We start from the raw sequence: 20,314 nt of genomic DNA on the forward strand, positions 1-20,314 counted from the left end.
ACAACAGAGGGCGCTATAACCACATAATTTGCATCCCTGCTGATGTCCTCGTACAGTTCTGAACATCAATAGCAACCGCACACATGAAACCTGACTTAATTCTACAGAAGGATGCCAATTAAAGGATAAATCAATCTTTATTTATTATTAAATCTGTTATCTGACAACTGTTTGTATTTTGCATAAATATATATATATTTTTTTGCACTATTCATTGGGAGATTAAAAAAGTATTTGCTGAACGTTCACGTTTTGTCGTCACTTGTTGGGCGGTAGTATTGCAAAATGGCTACATGTCCACTAGAGGGCAGGCTTTCACACGTTATGAACGTCATCCCCTTGTGACGTCTTTACAGTTTAGAAGAGGAGCCCAGGGAGAAATCACAGAGCAGTATGTTTTTAGAAATTATTTGGAAGTAACTCCACCTGTCCTTTCGGTCGTTCTCATTCAAACATTTGAAAATTCAAGACTTTCCCCCCAGTTAGTAACATTTTAAAAACTATGATAAAACAATCTACAATGTTTACTCAACGTGTAATGATATTTAATATGAATGAAACCAAATGATATTTTATGCTGTTTTCCATGTGTCCTCAAAATTTCAAAAACAAGCTGTTCATTGAAGACTGAAAATCTGTAGTTGTGAGTGTGTCAATGGACGTAAAAGTTTGCTGAGTGCTGTGATAGGCTGGGCTGGAGCTGACTGGCGACCCTAATGACGACAAGAGCCGGACGACTTTTGGGTGGTCTTCAGCTTGGATGCCCTCTGGATATAGGGATCAAGCGGATCTCGCCGTGTCATTCTCATAAGCCAAGGCGATCAAAGAGGGCCCAGTCGGCCGCATAAAGTATACACAGGCTCCTTCGTGGAGAGCCGCCGTGAATCATCCTAATAAAATAATCCTCGAAAAGCATAAATCCATAAAAGATCTCCAAATGACATGTAATGACACGACACCTCGCCAAAAGCAAATAGCGAGAGCTCCGAGACAATGTAAACTGCTGATTGAATAAACTCTGCTTCCAAGTACATAAGCCGCAAGAGTTGATGAGGAAAACTTTTCTTGAGGTCATACGTGGCATTATTATTAAGGTTTGGGAGCTGCCCAAATGTGCCCACCGTCTTCTTCTGGTGCCTCCCCACTTGACTCTGGCGTAAATTCTCGTCATTGAGGCCGACCATAAACATAAACATGCCGCTTGGCCACTCTCTAATGGAAGAAGTATAAGACAGAAATCCTGACGTGACGTTTTACAAACAGTTTTTGTGGCCTTTTGGGCTTTCAAAGACATGACAGTCAAATAGCAGTGAGAGAATACTTTCTTGTTGACGGCATTGGGAGTAATATAACTTATTGAAACTTTATGAAAAACTTAAACGTGACAGTTTATCAAAGAATTTGGACATGCCATATAATGATTTCTATTGTAATTATAAACCTTTTTTCAAAGAATGCTAACTTCCTCAGGTCAGCTTTTGCAATGACCTCAAAACACAGCTATATATTTTATTATGATTTCTCTCAATATATTGAACTTTGACAAAACACATTCACATTTTATCTTTAAGAACCGTTTTAATTGCATCAGTTTTAAACCCTTGTGAGTTTTTTATTCCTCTTAATTTAAGTGTTTTGCTTTCACCACTCGGGTTTGTCACTCCAGTAGTTTTGATACTTAGCACTTAGAGAGGGAGAAGTTGAAGTCGTAGTAGTAAAATGATTGATTACAAATGTAATGGATCGTGTAAAAAGAAAAAATTAAGTCCACTTTGATCGCCACAACAACTGTTCTCCACGCTAACCTCTTTAAAATGTCAGTACCCGCAAGGCAAAGGGCCGAGGCACGCTCGCCCGCCTTGTCGCCGGCTCAATCTTCCTCGGGTGCACGCTCTCTTATCGCGCGGCCATCTTCATCTTCACGGCCATTTAAGAAAACGCGGGTGAGGGCACCACAAAAGTCAGTAGAAAGGAAGCGTCGCGCCACTTCCCTGGTGAAGGATGCGGGCTGGGCGAGTGGCTGATGAGCATGATGACATGATGATGAAGCAGAGAAACAAAAATTCCCTGCGTTTTTATGTGTGTGTGTGTGTGTGTGTGTGTGTGTGTGTGTGTGTGTGCGTGTGTCTGTGTGCGTGCGTGTATTCTTATTTCAGGGGCACGTTGCCAACATTTTGTGGACTTTGTTCCACATTCTTTCACGCTCTTCCACCACCAGCTGACAGCTTTTTGGCAGCAACACAGAAGAAGAAGACAACAAGCTGGTCGAGAGAAGAAAAAAAATAAAAGGTGTGAAATGGGCATGTTTAAAAAGTGCAAAGAAGTACTTTTAAGTGTCCACATGCTTTTATTTTTTCTTTAAACACAAAACAACATGGTGAGCTCACTACTCTTAATAAACCTGAGCCTGGTTTTTGAACAGCTTATCCACTCAAACTTACTACTAAACGGTTTACTTACTAAAACTTTACTTTTCTCTTTTCCCGCCAAAAAAGCTCCAGCAATACTGAGGCATTAATGTTGTTAATGTTAAGTCCTACTAAACATGAAACAAAGCAAATTGCACATTGTGTTTTTCAAACAACCACCTATCACACTGACGGCCAAACACTTTTGGTGAAGGTACCAAAATGCACATTCTCTTCAGGGTTCGTTCAAGGTCACAAATGTCAAAACTGTGGCAAGTTCTTTGCCAACAGTTATTGATTTTTTGAGTTGTTGTCGTGAGTAAATTTTCAACTTGTTCAAAATTTCCCCTATTGGCCACAAATATTTGCAGGGTATAACAATTTGCCAATTTTCATTATTTTTAATTTAGTGTTATTATTTTTGTGGGGAATGTTCCCTAAGACTTTTTTTAAGAAGACAAAACAAACTTATTATTATTTTTTTACAACATGCATTCATAATGGGAGTCAATTATTCTTTTATTTGCACTATTTGTGGGCTGGCCTGACCCCAGCCCCCCCACAAATAGCTCAATGGTCACCTGCATCCAAACACTTTTGCACTCAGTGAGTCACTTATTTGTAGGTTTATCATTCAGTAATTCATATATATTTGGGGAGGGGAGCTCAGGCCTGATTTTTTTTTTGTTGCAAAACACTTGTTGGTGCTTTCGCACTATATTTTCTCTAATTTGGGAAGGTTATATTCATATTGGACATCAATTATATGCAGGTTTTCTGCTCTTTAAGGGACTCTAGGTGACAAAGTCATGAATACAACTGAATATACTGTCAAATTCTTATCTCATGTCTTGTGTGTCTATAAAAGTAATGCATTGAAGCTTGCTCACGAGTGGGGCGCAGGGATGCTGAGCTGGTCCCATCGTGTGAGCGTTTGCATGCTACAGAAGCAGATGCAAGGCACAGATAGGCTGTCACATGAAAGAACGCCCGCATGAAGGCCCAGAGATGCGCAGGAAGTCTCCAAAACAATTCCGTTATTGACACAGTGGGCGCAGGCAATAAGGGTTGTCTCTTCTTCTTCTTCTTCTACTTCTTGTTCTTCATAGGAGGCCCAGAGAGGAAAGAATGGCAAAACGAATCACTGGTGTGCATCAAAGGCTCGCTATTATCTCAGTCACGCACACACAGACATGCACGCACGCTCGCACGCACGCACAACGTAAAGCTTTGAAGTGCATTTATCTGTATGGTTACTGAGACGCACACCATCAACAAGAGTTCTGCTCTGCTGAAGAACAATGATGCCGCTCAAGGCTTCCTGCTGGATTGGATGCTCTACAATTTGTGCCTGCACTGCCGCCTGCGGTTGAATGACACCGGTGTTGTAGTGTGTCGCAAAGTCATTGATGAGCATCGTTCACGCTGAGCTATTTTCTTGTATGCAGAGACCCTGGCGTTCATCCAGCACCTGGAGTGCTGTCTATTTGGACTCAAATTCAATTTTGTGGCTAAATGTTCGAAAAAGAATAAAGATGAGGGGGGAAAAAAAGTTTTGGGAAATCACACCATGTTCTTGTACTACCAGCTTAGTTTGGCTGAATCAGAAGTACATTTCTCTTTTGCGAGATTTAGTTTTACCAATCAAAATCATTTCATTGAACTCAATTTTTAAGATGTCCCATTTCCTAGCTCCTATGAAGGCTCCTAAAACCAACCCAAAGTGTCTTGTGTAACAAAGTTTGTTCCCACAACTCCTATAAAATCAAAGGCTATAAATCCAGTCCATGCATGTAATTATAGCGAGTCCAACACTTAAGTGGCCCGAGATGAAGGGAAGACATTCTTTGATAATGGTCGAAGTCCCTATTTATGCGGTGTCTATGGAGTGCTACTGTTTGTTTTTGTCTCAAGTGGCAAAGAGAGCGCTTTGTGAGCGCAAAATCTGTTTGCTCTCCGCGGCAGAGGGTGTGATCCCTTGCTTGTTGTTGGATTTACGTCGTGGGTTGTGACGAACTGCAAGCTATCCAGAGGGATCCAGCCCCCATCTACTCAATGTGGTAAACTAGGATAACTTTTTTACATGGGGGCAGTGCCCCATCAGCTCCAGCCGGTGGCACCCTCGCGAAAATTTCTCATGCGGTATTTGGAGTCATTTCCTGTACGGGGTATTCAGTGGCGCCTTGAGATACAAGTTGAAATTGTTCATTCATTTATCATACGCTCGGACTCCAAATTCCGAAAGCTCAAAGCATTCTTATCGCAAATCATTATTCTCCACTGAAATAAATGCAAATAATCTAAATCCGTTCCAACCTCCCTATATTAAAAAAAACATGTTTTGCAGCGGGTTTTTCCTGAGAATGAATAACGATATACCGTATTGGCCTGAATATAAGATGAGTTTTTTTTCATTGAAATAAAACTGAAAAAGTAGTACAAATAACACTTTGTAGTACCAGGATAAAATAGAATGTCGAGTATTAAGCATGCTCCATAATTGATTGTCTGACATTAGAGCCCCTTCTGGTCTGTACACCTTGTCCAAAAGGGGGCAGTATAGTACAGACATATGCTGTTTACGTAGAGATTGTTCCAACTGAGATTAATAAACTGCAATAATATTTCTTTTTTTTTTTCTTTGGAGAAGATAAAATGTCTACGTGGGTCGATAACCGATGCAGACGTACGCGCTATACAAATCAACAACCGTCGTCTGGTTTGATTCGCACATCAAGTGGCTCTTGACCTAATTGATGTTTAATCATCGCGGGTTGCCTTAAAAAACTGTTGACCCCAAAAAGACATCTGTGGCCTGTGTCCAGGGCGCTAGATGACATCCAGGAGTTCCCTGCCTCGTTACTCGGGAACGGGAGTTTGCAAATGTTCAATTCCAAATTCCAATGAGTTAATTCCACAATCCCACTTAATCACAGGCCTTTAATCAGCATTCTTCTGTGAGAACTTTTGATAAAATGAGCCGCTCCGACTGGAATAAATCTCCTTGACTGGAAATGGAATCATCCATAGGAGGTCCAATCATGTCACAGTCATCATCAATGGCTGGCGTCGGCTCGCCACCGTGACCTCACTTGACATCCAAAAAACACATCGCACACATGCGATGCTGCTGACCCAAGAAGACAAATCAGAAAAGCCCAGCCTGAGGCGCTTCCCCGCCTGCCCGCCCGTTGGACCAAAGGGATGAGGTCATCCGAGACAACCTCATTTTTCCCCCCTTCAAATTGCACGTCTGATCAGCGCGGCTTTCCTGCAACAATTACGTCGACCCCCGAGTCCTCATTAGCAGATAGTGTGGAGAAGAAAAACAAAGACAAAGGGCAACGTTTTCTTTTCCCAGTGGGACAGGATGTTTGATTCAAAAGACTTGATTAGTGACTCTTGCTGACTGGGTTAAGTGAGGTGGGATCATAGTGTCATGTCCACCAATCATAACAAACGCCAGAGCACCAGGTGATGAAATGATAAAAATGCGTCCGTTTTTGCAAATGTGCACATGTATTGTTGGAAATTTACATCCCAAAGTTCAACCAGCGACACCCCGAGACCAGCCTCGCAGAACAATACCAGCATGACGAGTGTCAGAACTCACGGAAAGTTCTTACAACTCGAACCGAGAACGAAAAAGGTCCCAAGGCCATGAATTGAAAGATCACCCGTTTTGGTTGGATGCAGCCATTTTGGTGTGCAATTTAAGTGTGCAGCCAATTTAACTGTGCGTAATGTGACCATTTCCAGCGAGGGAATTAAGCCAAATCAAAAGCATCAAACATACGTTTTGTGTTTTGTGAAAGTAATCCGTGCAAACATATATACATTTTATGGGTCTGACAAATGACCTCCAAAATCTCACTGAAAAGTTGCAGAACTCCTGGAAAGACCCAAAATTATGAAGTTGACCACTTTGGTTTGAATTAGTCAAATCAAGGGAATTTCAGGCCTGCTACTTTGATAAACTTTTACTTTGGATTCGATGTGCAAAAAAATGTCAAGGACCATCGCCAGGCAAGTATGACTATTTGGGTTTGAAACAATCATTGCGGACGAACACCAGTCCTCATTATGCTACTTGAGAATTTGTTCAAACCGAGCCACTAAATTATGAAGATTGTAATTTACCTACTCGAATGGACTGTCTGTGTAGGTTAGTGGCTGGTGTTTATCATCAAGTCCATGGCACCATATATTTTACGCAATCACAAGGCTGACTTCAAGGTGATCAGTCAAGCTGTACAATTTGGCAACATAGGAAGTAGATTCATCCTCAAAGATTGGGGGCCTCCAGTGAAGAAGTGCAAACGAGCAGTAATTCATGGCTGGCCACTCGAGGCCAAACAGCTCCCACTCGTCGAGCCGGATTGCAGTACGGGCGGCGGGACGCATGTACAGCTCTAATTGGCTGCTAGGTTTTAAATCAGACATTATATCACCCGTCTGCCGCAACAGGGGAGGACGAGATGAGAAATACCTTGAAAGATTATTTGAGGATTTGTGTTGACGGCTCGGTTTTCACTCTGGGGCATGTTGGGACTTGATGAGTTTTCTTTTCTTTCACTACGCTGGCTATACCCGAAAATAACCCTGTCTGACATTTGAAGTCAGAAGAAAACACAAGCACAAAAGCCAATTCATGTTTTTGGTACCCGCCTGGTGTACAGGGAGAAAGGACGGGGAGTGACACCTTGAGATACACCTTGTGGTGCAACCAAGTCACATGCTCAGGAATGTAACCAGGGTCAGAAAGTGTTTCGAAACTCGAAAACAGCAGACTGAGATCATATTTAGAAGAAAAAAAACATAAATTCAGTAGTTGATCAGTGTGTGGCTTGTAACTTGGGGCAGAGGTCATGCTGCCCCCACAGAGTGCAGACAGGGAGAGGAAGACTCTTTTTTGACTTGTCACTTGTAATTCTTTTGAAACACACACAAAAAAATGTTTTTAGCACTGTGGTGAGTTGTATTCAACCGGCATTACTGCCATCTACAGGACTGGAGTCTGCGGTGCAGTTTGATGCATCCATCCCTACTTGCCTTTTACTTGAACACTTTTGTACTAAGCCCTTCTGGCACAATTCAAAAACATGAATGTTTGTTTCTTTGAAGTCTAAATCGTCCAAAGGTTTGAATCTGAGGCAGGATGCTTTTTCTTTGTCAATATGTGCAGGCTGACTGCCGACCAGATCTGAGTCGGCCCCACATCGTCATCTGGGATAGAATCCAGCTCACCTACGAGGTGAGGGCGAGGCTATCTAAAATGTATAGCTGGATAGAAGTCACCATCCAGCGCTGACAAAATAGTTATGAAAATATACATCTCGTCATGGCTTCATCTCGAAAAATTGCAAGCGGCACGAAGCTGCACATGTTTTCATTTATGTGTGCAGTGCAAAGCAGACACATGCTATACTTTGACCTGTCACGTCAAAAAATGAGTTGAAATAGATGAAATATTTGACCTCGGCTTAAGAAAATATTGACATATTTCTGCCATGATTTTATTTTTTTTATTGTATTTTTTACAGTTTGTTTGAATGGAGTTCTATTTGATGTCTTCACCGCTCACGCTTTGATCAGTGTGCTTGCCCAGGCCTCTAATGCATCCCATACCTGAACTCTACCTGAATGACAAAAGAAATTCTGACACGCCTGGAGTGTTAAGTTCACTTTACTTCACCTCTGTTTGTGGAAATCAAACATAGTTTAATTCCAAAACTAAAGCCATAAAACGTAAGCTCGCTAACAGACGCAACAGAACCACTTGTTGCTTGGCAGAAATTGCACGACACGTAAACATGTATGTTTTTAGTTTTATTTTGTTGTTTTTGGCAACTGCACAATATACGCAGATAAAGGACTGGGAGAGGTGGCGGTCAGACGGACAAATGACTCCAAAAACAGCAAAATGACAATGTTTTTTGGTAAAGTATTTGCTCCCGAGTTTCGGATTCTTCAACAATAAAATGTAACAACAAGCCTTTCATGGTGAATTGGGGCGGAGGCCATGCTGCCCCACACAGAAGAGAAAGGACGGAGAGTCAGCAGTCCAAAAGACACTAGCAAAAAACTTCAAAAGTGCATATTGACACAAATTGTCAACGTACATTAATGTCGTAGTTGTGCTTTTTGGCAGCATGGCTCTGCTGCTTCAAAAAGTTGAGACAAGACGGGTAAAGTAATGCAACTTTTGATTTCTAACTTTTACATTTTGGAATTCACTTTGATTAAACAAAGAAGAAAAAGACTGGAGCCCGACCTAATTTTATTTATTATTTGATGAACAAGCAGCATGCTGCATTATTATTATTCATCATCATCATATGGGCAAGTCTAAATTTGCATACTCCAAATAATCTATCATGGTCTACCTGCAGACCTTTACCAGTGATGACAAAGTGCAACAAAATTAGAAAAAAAACTGGAAACGGAATTTATAAGCACTTGGGAAGTTTCAAGTGTTGTTAAACCGTCCAACCGTTTGTGTTTATAGGGTAGACAGGACCTAACTATTAACTGCTGTTAATTGGCCATTAATTTGTCCGCCAAAGTTGAACAAACATCACCAGGCTAGTAATTAAAAGCTAAGTGATGTTTACATGCTCTATTGGACACACAACAACACGAGTCGTTTGGATGACAGACGGTGAGCGTGCGTGTGTGTGTGTGTGTGTGTGTGTGTGTGTGTGTGTGTGTGTGCGTGTGTGTGTGTGTGTGTGTGTGTGTGTGCATGCACGTATGAGGCAACCTAAGAATTCCTCGAGCATTGAGTAAACGCAGGTGAGTGGCTGCTTTGAAATACTGGAACTGGCACTCGTTCAAATGTACTGGACCCAAGACGGTTTCGCTCTTTGGAAGTTCTTAGATGTCAGGCATTCTTTGGGTCCTGGCTTTTGACTGGAAATTGGTTTTGTTAGTCATTTTGAGTTTTGATTTAGCATTTTCGGATTGGGGTTAGCTGCCATTTAAGACTGGGGGGGTGAAGGTCCAGGGTGGCTTGTTCTTCACAATGATAGTTGTTAGGGCAGGTTTAGGGTCAGGGATTAGGGCTGTGTTAGTTTCTAGTTGTACGCGTGAGGGGTTTAGATAAAGATTAGGATTAAAGGGTTAGCCATTATATTTTAAGGAATAGTTGCTAGTTATTCAGGATAGTTGGGTGTAGGGTTAGAGTTAGGATTACGTTTGGAATTGGCTTAGATGATTGGGTTGACAGTAGGGTTAATTACTAGTTTGTTGAGTAAGGGGTTAGTATTGGGATAAGGGTAGTGGGCCACGCTGGGAGTGTTGGTTAACAAAAGGTGTGGTGACTTTGTTCCAATGCATAAAGATGTGCAGCATTTAAAAGGTTTTGGGAAAGTCTGATGGAGACACCAGTGTCTGATTAGCTCTTTTAATCCAGGCCAAATATTCTGACATCTATAAAAATGAGTTAAAATTAAGCAGACGCTCCGCCAGCGAGTGGAAACATTTCACGCTTTGGTGCAACTCAGCACAGTTGAGATGTAAACTGGACGTGTTTTAGCTTCACAAGGTCTGTGGGAAAAGGCGAGAGAAGGGGGAGGGGGGGGTTGGACCATGGTCCAAGTGAAGGCTCACAAATCTTTGGAAAAAAATACATTTCTGGGACGCTTTCCCCTCCCTTCTCTACAAGGAGAAAAGGCAGAGATGAAATTTATGACGCTTAGCACTTTTTATCTGATTTCACAAAAAGATCACCTTGGGAAAAAGTCGCAAAGTGCCCTCTCACAGCGGGAGGTAGAAACACAAAAACTTGCCACTCAGAATTTTATTATTGTTGGAGCCATATTACAATATTCTTTTGTTTTTCTCTTTCAGGTGGGCTTCCTTGGTTTGGGCGCATCTGTCCCCCCCCCAAAAAAAAGTGTTTAATAGAAACGGCCAGTGGCAGGTGTGTGAAGATTTTTTTTCATGTAAAGTTCAAGTATTTTAATCCTAATATTACAATTATTCTGTATTGTATTTTTTGTCAGATTGTATTTGTATTACGGGTCATGTTATATTTTGTTTTTTGTCATAAAATTAAAACTTTTTGTGTGGCTGTTTTTCATAAAAATGTTCAGAAAAGTAGAACTCTATTCTTGTAGTATTTTTTACATTATTATTTACCATACCATGGTTTATTCAACATGTAGTCGTGGCTAAACTGAAAGGTCTTCAGTTGCTGTTTAGTTTTTTTTTTAGATGTTTTTTGTGCGGTCTGTGATTGAAACCATGACTTCGCCTCCTCCAATTTGCTAAAAGTTTATTTCATTTGTCACCTGTAGCAACACGTTTGTCTGCTGTGTTTTATTTAGGGAAAAGTTTATCATAGCTGTCATACTTTCAGGCGTTTTCTTTCCCGACATTTGCTCAGACCACACAGCTTCGCAAATGCGAATGCTCTCCAGCTCGTTCCCACAATAACAAAATACAACAGTCATGGAAAAATACAAACTGTGACTAGAAACCCATTGATTTAAAAAAAAAAATAATAAAATTATATATATATATATATATATATATATATATATATATATATATATATATATATATATATATATGTTGCCTCTCCCATCTTGTGGTGAGTATTGAAAAGCATTATGATTCTTTGACGTACTGTAAACAATTCCAATAATAGAAGTTTGAATATGAACTACAAAATGGCTGCTTCACTTTGAGGAATAAAAGTGAAAATATTTATTGTATGTTTTTTACGGGGATTGCACCATGTTTACACAACAACGATACAGAGGTGTCAAAAATCCAGTCTTGTAGTTGGATTTTCATGGATCCGCAGCAAAAACACAAAAACGCAGCAGTCCGCTACCCAGAACACGAGGAAGGCCGATTAACAGCATGCAGAAGAACAACATCCTTGTTGTCGGATGCGATATAACTTCGTATATATGTGTATCCACACGCCAGTGCGGCGGCAGCTGATCAGCCCGAGGCTGTGCTGTGTTCAAATACCATCGCTAATGGAGACGTTCACGCAGGTCAATGCGTTGACATTAATCTCGTTTAAAACGGTCTCAGCGAAGGCGTCGTAGCTAATCCGCGGCTCAGGCTGGGTGTCAGGTAGTCAGTCGCTCCTAACTGGATTAAGTGACGCTTCAATCTGCCCTTCAAGAGCAAATTATATGTCATTATTTACTCAGGTTATTTAATTGCATGCAATGCGATTGTCTAGAGAGGTAGAAAAGGGAGCAGGGTCAATTGGGGAATGGGAATTCTAACACATTTGCATTCCTTTTTTGCTGGGGCCTTATCTTCTGGAATTTAGCACATCACCTACAGACATTATCATGGTTTTATACACTTGGATGAAAATGCTATGTGATGTATTTACCAAGCACTTCTATGTTATAGCGTTGAGTGCATCATCTAATACAGTGATCCCCGTTTATCGTGGGAATTACATTCAGACCAAGCTGCAACACTGTGACGAAAAAGAACATATTAGTAATAATTGACTAGATGATAATTTATTAGCCTTAATTTTCACCCAAAAGTGACAATGTTAGTGTGTTTTATAAATAATTCATTTTTATATGACAAAAATAATGTTAGCTTCAATGATACAAGAAAAAATGTCAGAATATTATTAAGATGAATGAATCATAATTGTTTTGGTCATTTTCAAGTGTATGAGAACAAATCATAATAGTAGAATTAAGGATCATTTTAATTTTGTAAGTAGTAAGTAAGAATATTACCAAAATAAAGTAAGTCATTGATATTTAATCATGCAAATGTCATTTGAATTTTATGTAGTAATTTTAAGTAGTAAGTAAGAATATTACCAAAATAAAGTAAATAAAATTATTGATAGTGAATCATGCAAATGTCGTTTGAATTTTACGAGAAAAAAAAGGCCTGAAAATAAAAGGTGATTACATAAAGTGATAAGATAAAGTTTTAATACTTTTAACGCTGTGGGGGAAATGTCAGAATATTACCAAAATGTAATTTTGAATAATGATATAAAGTTCAAATTCAGTTTATGATAGAAAAATAAGAAAGTAAAATATGCATTTGAGAAGTTGTTTACATGCTGCCGTTTTGGTTAGCAAATGACTTTTTCCCCTTCAAATTTATATTTATTTGTGGACATGCATGGTCTTGAGATCCAAAGTACTTTGATGGAAGATGGTCTTTTTGTGAATTAACACTCTCCAACTTTGTTTTTTAGCTAGATGTTCTCCCTGCTTTAAAACAAGTGTGTGTGTGTGTGTGGGGGGGGGGGGGGGGGGATGTTAGTAAGTAGACGAGGAGGTGGGTTAATTGTTGGCTGGATTCTTGGCAGGAGGTCAGCGCACACAAGATTTATTTGGTGTTTGCCATTTGTCACCTTGACCCACAATCGTTCTGCAAACACAGCAAGTGTGTGTGAGTGTGCGCGCGTTTGCGTGTCGTACCTTTTCCCAAACAAGGGGTCAAGCCGTCAACCGTGTGCCCGAAGGGGAAACCATTTTTCAGGCGGCTTTGATTTGTCCACTGAGTAAGTTGGCAAGTATGCTTTCAAAGTCCAGTAGTCTGCGGTGCCGGCGAGACCACCACAAAGGGAGCTAATCCCCTCTATCGCAGCCAGCGCAAACACATTAGCCGCACAATATCAACACACTGCTCAAGAGCCCCCCATTGACAAATCGGGCAGAGATTTGCCTGCCTTGGAGCCGCTGCGTTCAATCGCAGTTGCTCCGGTGTCAAATGGAAATCATAGTTGGGTTACATTATACAACATCCAAATCTCAATTTGGGGATATTGTGTGAACAAAAACAAAACAGAGCCATTTCCAAACTCTATTCAACTGAATACACAACAAAGAGAACATATTTAATGTTCAACGTGATTTAATTTTAATCGTCAACAAAGGTAGGACAAAACTAGATCAAATAATCTGCTTCATTCTCATTCCATGAAAGCAATATGAATCAGAAAACCATGATAAGACTTGTTCAAATATAACTTTTCAATGTTTGTGTTGGATGCATGCCTTTAAGTTGTCCACTTAGTCCTTCTTTAGTTAGTCCTATAGTTTCTTCTAAGTGGAGGTCACACAAACAGGCAGTCTGACTTATATGACTGCCCTCCCACCCCCCAACCACAGACATTTTGCAAAGTGATCATAGTACATCAAAGAGAGAAAGAAAATCTTGTTTCTTATCCCGTGAAGCAGACCTACTAACCACCATGCTGCCCTTACTGCCTCTACATGAGCAAGCATTCCGTCCTTGCAGGCCACCAGCAGCTCCATCCTGGCAGAGCCGATCTCCTGAGAGGACATCACTCAAAGCTACAACGGGCGAAGGGACGGCAGGGATGTTCTCCCAAGTTCCATCACACGACTCCCAGCTGTTCTACGCACCAGGCTGGGCCATGGGGGGGCGTGTGTTTGTTTAATGCTCACAGGAGTTCCATTAAAGCCCCGACTCCCCTCATTTAGCAGTGCCATTGCCACACAAAGGCCGGGACCCTGGGAAGCGGCGCATTGCAAGGGACACCAATTACGGCAGCGAGGACACAGGCCGGCTTGTTCGTGCTCAGGGACATGTCACGTCGCTGGAGCGGCCTCCCCGTCAAACCCATTGACCGGAGTGCGCACACAGGCATCTTAATTGGTGTTGGGCAAACACATTTTGTCACAAAGTTGCAAAGAGAAGCTAAGTAGCTGAATGTTCACATTGTCCAACCCCTGACCCGAGAGCTTCGTGGGCCTTTTTTGCCCGCCCCCCAGAGCTACCACCGCGTCGAGACATCATTATGCTCCATTACTTTGAGTCATCGTCTCGGACTCGTCGTGATACTTTTCACCCCCGTTTATTCACAAGCCTGACCATTTCCACAAAAACACTTATTAAAACACACATTTGAAGTGCAGTGGTCTAATTGGTTACGTTGTCAAGTTTGTCACCAACAAAGGGAAATTCCATGAATCCATTCTTTAAAAAGTAAGAAAATGTTTGTAGTGTGATTGAAGAGGAAAACATGGTATTGACATGATTACATGGAATGCAAAGAATCAAACAGTTTCTGCTACCGTTTTGGCGGTCCCAACTTCTCAGTTAGCTTCCATAATGTTTGTCATTCTTCACAGAGGAGAAAGAATATTTTTCTCTATTAAATTATCTGTCTTCATGTATCGCCACTCAAATCTCTGTTACTGGAAGATGTATGACCCGGTGACATTGATTCTGTTCGTTAGCCCATCTATGGTGTTTTGCTCTAATCTTACGCTAATCGGACTTTACTATAGAGTTGTGAATATAAACCGGTAGGTGAGTCACAGAAAATAGGTTGCCCTAAATATCCTGCGATAGGCAGTAGGGAATCCGGGGAGAGCGGCTATTAAAAACAATATCCCCACAATGAGCATCAAATGGCATCACAAAATCATCCGAGGGACATTATGGCACAGCTGCCCTCCTTTTCGTCTCACCAACCTCTTCGCGAGCCCCCCGTACTGACCCCTGCTTTTAAAAAGGGGGATTTGGTGAAGCGGGAATCATTTGACATCATTAGTTGTGGAGAGCAGCCACCATGGCGGGGTTGCTTGTCTTGCCTCATGAAAACATGTGTCGCATTAGCGGCGCGGGGACCTAGGAAGAGACCTCGGGCGAGAGGTCGACGCGAGCGTAAACACGGAGAGGGCACACAACGTTGTCAAGCGGCCCGTGTGGCAGAGCGTATGCTAATGGGCCCGCTAATCAACATGACATTTTTAGGTGAAATCCAGAGAAAGAAACCAAAGCTTCGAATAGAGAACGTTTACATTTTTATGAGTATAATGTAAAAATCAGTTTTAAACTCAAAAGGGTCCTTTATAAAAAACGTGTAAAGTATACGTGTAAAGGGCAATTATTTACGGTCTAACCTTTTCTTCCAAATGCACCGCCAAGGCGTCTGATCAGGACTTCTCGGCAAATGTAATTGGGACATCCCTCCTGATCATGCATTTATGTACCTTCTCCATTCTGAACGGCGTGCAACCCAAATTGCAATGTCTGACACCCCTGCCTTAAACACGCCACCAGCATCAATTGCAGCAAGAACAACAGCAGCAGTTATTGGAAGTGTTTGTCATCTTGAATTGACACTCAATGTGAGCAAGAGCGTCCTCTGTCAGATACCAGGTGACACAGCTCATTAACTTCTCCTTTGCTGCCATTCTTTGGTCTCCTCATTGTCTTGAGATATGACATGAGCCATTGTTCACTGTCGAGTTTTTCCACCCTCCTCTTTTCTCTCGGCCAACCCCCTCAATGCTCCCCTTCTGCCCCAGGCCCGTAATTAGTGCTTCGCGCTGGGCGTACTTTCTCACAGGGCTATGACACAATTAATCAGCACTTTCCCACCAATGGACAGCAGCCACATGATTCAATGGAGGACGCATTCTCAACTTGTGTTTGTTTTTCCACTCGTGCGAATATCGGGGATGGTGAAATCATGTTTGAATAACATTCTGTGATTGGAATTGAAGGGCAGCACAGCGGGCAAGCGGTTAGCATGCCTGCCATTTTCATCTTTCCTTCGGATGGATGGTACGCTAGCATGGCCGTTTTGAGCTCCTCGATGTCAGCTATAAGTTCATGCTCGTCCCAGACAGAAGGCGGAAAGAAGAGTGAGAAGAACAAAAAAAAAAAAAACTGTCTCAACTTTGGCCGCCTTAGAGTGCCTCGTTGTGTGAATGCATGTCGATGTGAGAAAAATGGAGGGAAAAAAAAAATGTGGAGAGTGCAGGGTAGATTTTCACAGATTCAGTTCATAACAATCTTTTCTGAAGTGTGGAATTTACGAGAACTAGTTTCCCTTGAAAGACCCGGATACGAAAGGCACTGTTGGTTGGCCTGCTGTTTTGACTAGCAACAACAGGTTCATTGAAAACACTAACTAAATGAATAAATTACTGCAAACACAGCTCGATCGCCATTTAAATCTGCCTTCGGTCGTCATGGTAACAAAAACCTTTTTCAAACTCCTCAGGGCGAGATTCAATCCCACAACCTTCCAACCGTGAGGCAGACATGCCACCCTGGAGTCCACCGTGTAGCTTTATGTATAAGAAATCCCTTTTGAAAAGGATGATACCTTATCATTTTTCAAATGACTGAACCAAGAGAGCAGCTTTCACACACACATTCACATCAATGGACAATTGAGTCTCAAGTGAGCCCAACAGGCGTGCGTTTGAACCGAGTGACATTGTGGTTTGCATTATAGCTGTTATTGCAAAGTCCACCGCATCGGTCTGCGTTTTCCACCAGTGCTACTGAGTACATCCAGTAAGCACATTGGTAATCCTGTAAAAACACTCCTTACAATCACACACACTGTCTCCTCAGCGACGATGCCACGGCGGTAAAAATAAAATAAAATAAAATAACATTAAAAGGGAGCAACCATGAAGCCATGAGCCATGAGTGGCCACGCTCCTGTTTTGACAGTAAATGACGAGTTGTGAAAAGTCGAAACTGAGCTTTGTTTGCTTTGGAACGTATCACTTCTGCTATTTTTTTGCTCACCTCCGCTAAAACTCGCAGAGACAAATCTTGTTAAAAGCAAAAACATTTCTGTTGGCACAGCTAATTGTTAAGTGTGTGGTGACGACCGTCTTTTTCTCACTCGCCCTGTCCGCGGCTCATACTGTATCCATTGTGTGTGCCCTAATAATAGAATATCAACCAGTTGGCAAGCGAGGCTACATTTAAAGCTTGAAAGAGAGAGAGAGGGGGTCCATGTTTCATTTGGAAGTGATTGGGCCCACTGATCAAAGGTGGAGTCAGAGAAAAGCCTGGCAGGAGGTTTACGCGCACACACACAAGAAAAGAAGAAAAAAAAAATGGCGTCTCCCCTTATTGGTTTAAATGTCAATACGCACTTTTTGACACACTTGGGTAATCCTGAGGTATGCCTATGAGGGGAAAAAAAAAACATCGGAGGAGTTTCCTTCTTTCTGTTATTTTGGTGAGCTTTGCTTCACTTTGTGTCAAGCTGACTCGCACTGTACAAGAAGCACAAAAAGTTTGAGATATTGAGCTACTAGGTGCAAATTTGAATGAAGTTCACGTGTAAATATGTATGTCTTATTCAGCGATTTAACCCAAGAGCCCTTCTTCCTCTTTTTCAATTAGCATATTGTGCATTTCCACCTGTAGCGCCTCTCGAGCTTGTGAGAGATACCTGACCTAATGCCTTTTCTTCCATGAAGCATAATTCAATTTTCTAACAAATAAAGTCCGTCTATTTATTGCAAATGCATCCTACTCAATGTTTCATCAAACTGATAGAGTTCACTTCTAATCCAATTTTAATATAAAAGATTGATTTACAATGTCGGATGTGATTACAAATAAATGTTTAGGCACTTAATGGGGTCAACCGACATTGTTGCTGGCTGGCTTGATATAACACAGAAATTGATTTGGGGGGAAATTTCAGCGGACACGCAAAAAAAAAAAAAAAATCCAACTAAAGTCTGCATCGGCATTTCAAAGTATTTTAAATGTCTAGATTGCAGCGTACAGGTTTGGAGGTGATGTATATTAGTATTTTAATTGTATTATTTTTTTTATAATATTGATCGTAAACATCTATATTGTAGTGTACAGGTTTGGAGTTGATGTATATTAGAAGATAACATTTTGTATGTTATTTTGTGATGTGATAAGAGGTGGATTAGGTCACTTACTGTAAATAACCGCTGAAGGCCCAAGTCTGAAACTTACCGCCCGCCACTGGGAAAATATGGTTTAGTAGCTCATCGACAAGATGAAAAAGACAGAGAGAGGGACATAAAACATTCCGAAAAGTCTTTTCTGCTTTAACTCCGCCATCGGAGACAAGCTCTGATCTATCATGTTGGCAGTGAATCATCTGCTGTTAAAATTTGACCACACGTACCCGTCTAGGTAAGCAGGAAGGGTGAGGTGGGGGGTCTCCGGGGGGGGTCTAAATGGAAGGAAGCAACGCTGGGAATTCAAACCCAAAGTATTTTTTTTCTTCCCTTTTTTGCCTGGCCCGTGGCATCATCATTCAGTGTGACGGTTCCTGTAAACAGAGTTCGGGAAAGCATGCCGCTGCGCATTCCTGCAGCACCTTTCGTAAAACATGGAAAAATGTCCACGCCGTTTGTGTGTTTACAACAAAAAGAAGACTCTGTCCTTAGCAGTGTTCCAAGGTTAGCAAAGCGCTAATCATATTGGTACGATCTCGAAATATTCGAGCAGTGGTGCCATAATGCTTTTTACGACTAGCCTCAGTTTTGAATGGGTCGTTTTTCAGGAGCACCGCACAAAACTGCAAAGAACATGACATATTTCAACACTAAGAAGAGAGGGGAACTTTGGTTTGCTGTGATTTCCAAATTTGATCTCCGCTTGAAAATGGGGCACTGTAAAAAAACTGAGACCGCAGATTGTATTGCAGCATCAAGAGCTAAGGCTGTAAACTATGGATTTTATCCATGAAGACATTGTGGGCACAGACAAAAACCAATAAGGAACGTGAGCTGGGATTAGACCGCCGTGAGACAGGTTAGTGTTACCCTACTGATAATGCCGCAATAGCAATTCCATCAAAGGGGAGACTGTGGAGTATAATACAGCAGCATGCAGACTCATGGGATAGCAACATGGGCCTCTGTTTACCTATTTAAGATAAGGAGACACCTAATTTGACAAAAGGAGGCAACTGCGGGCAACAGGAAAACAATGCATGATAGAAAATGGGTGTCAAGTTGTCCTGTTTTATCCCTCGTTCATTGCCCCAACTTGAAAAAGGGCCTTAGACCGCAAGAACTCAAATCTTCTTCTTTTCCCCCCCTTTTTTTTTTTTTTTTTTGCAATTTATTGCAAGGTTAATCAGAGGGTGATTAGGTTGATTACCTTAAACACAGAAAACATTGCATTATTTTAAGTTTAGCTAAGTTCACTAATTGTATAATATAACTGGAAAATATGAAGCATAAGTAACTAAGTAAAAAAAGTAAGTAAGCAACTTAACTGAGTGTTTAAACAGAAGCATAAACCAAACATAAACATCCACTTTGCCTTTGTGAATACTTCCAATTAATTGAGCCACTCAAAATTCAGATAAACACAACTTGTAGCACAAACCAAACATTTCAAACAAAGTAAGCATTAACCAAACTCTATACTTTGGCATTCAAGTCTATTTCCTACCAGTTGTGCGTGGCCAGGAACTGAAGAGTCTCTTTGGGTTTATTTCTTCTTTGCTTTCTCTGTTTAAGCTTTTCTTCTTTCACTCACAGGCTTTCTCTTGTTAGTACTGACATGCTGGTCTGTAGGCAATATGACAAAGTTTTGTGAATTGTGATGTGTCTTTTTTTTCTCTGCCCCCTACAGGTCTGGAGGTGGACTAGTGGATATTTTGTCTGAATGATATCTGCCTCTGTTTGTTGACATGACAATAGGAGATTGTGGAACGTAAAAGCACAGCATCAAGACCTCAAAGCCATGAAGAAAAAATATTTCCAAGAGTTAATTGTAAGCAGCAAGAAAACTTACAAATTTTATCCATGAGGAGACTGTGGGCATGTGTCGCAGATCGTGCAAACATTGGTAAACATTTGCTTTTTATAGAGATTGCTAGAATCCCCTCCACCAAAACTTAGTTTGCAGCACCCACTGGTATTTATTTTTTATTTATTTTTTGCTCCGGACACCCATGTCAGCAACCAACACAAACATTAGTGCACATATCTTGACAAAAGTGTTACGAATACGTGTTTGACGTTGAACTGGAAGTTGTCCATTTTGGTTTGCCAATTTTTTAACAACTTTATTTTCAGTTGTAGCCCTTGCAAAGTTAGGAAAAAAAAACACAACAATTTCACCGATTATCCTGAGATTTGATGGACATGTCTATCATA

General features: G+C 41.2%; 1 long non-coding RNA gene across 2 annotated transcripts; it reads right to left on the minus strand.

Annotated features, from left to right (window-relative positions):
• Positions 1-1,315: 1,315 nt before the first annotated feature.
• LOC125985223 (uncharacterized) lies at positions 1,316-19,964 on the minus strand. Of its 2 annotated transcripts, none has more exons than XR_007487242.1 (2): positions 19,605-19,964; positions 1,316-2,261 (listed from the first exon to the last, which is right to left on the minus strand). It is a non-coding gene; the product is annotated as an uncharacterized lncRNA (long non-coding RNA). The 2 variants fall into 2 exon arrangements; XR_007487241.1 differs by lacking the exon at positions 1,316-2,261 and adding an exon at positions 3,069-3,509.
• Positions 19,965-20,314: the final 350 nt, after the last annotated feature.

The sequence above is a fragment of the Syngnathus scovelli genome, chromosome 1, assembly GCF_024217435.2.
Source record: "Syngnathus scovelli strain Florida chromosome 1, RoL_Ssco_1.2, whole genome shotgun sequence".
Taxonomy (NCBI): Eukaryota; Metazoa; Chordata; class Actinopteri; order Syngnathiformes; family Syngnathidae; genus Syngnathus; species Syngnathus scovelli.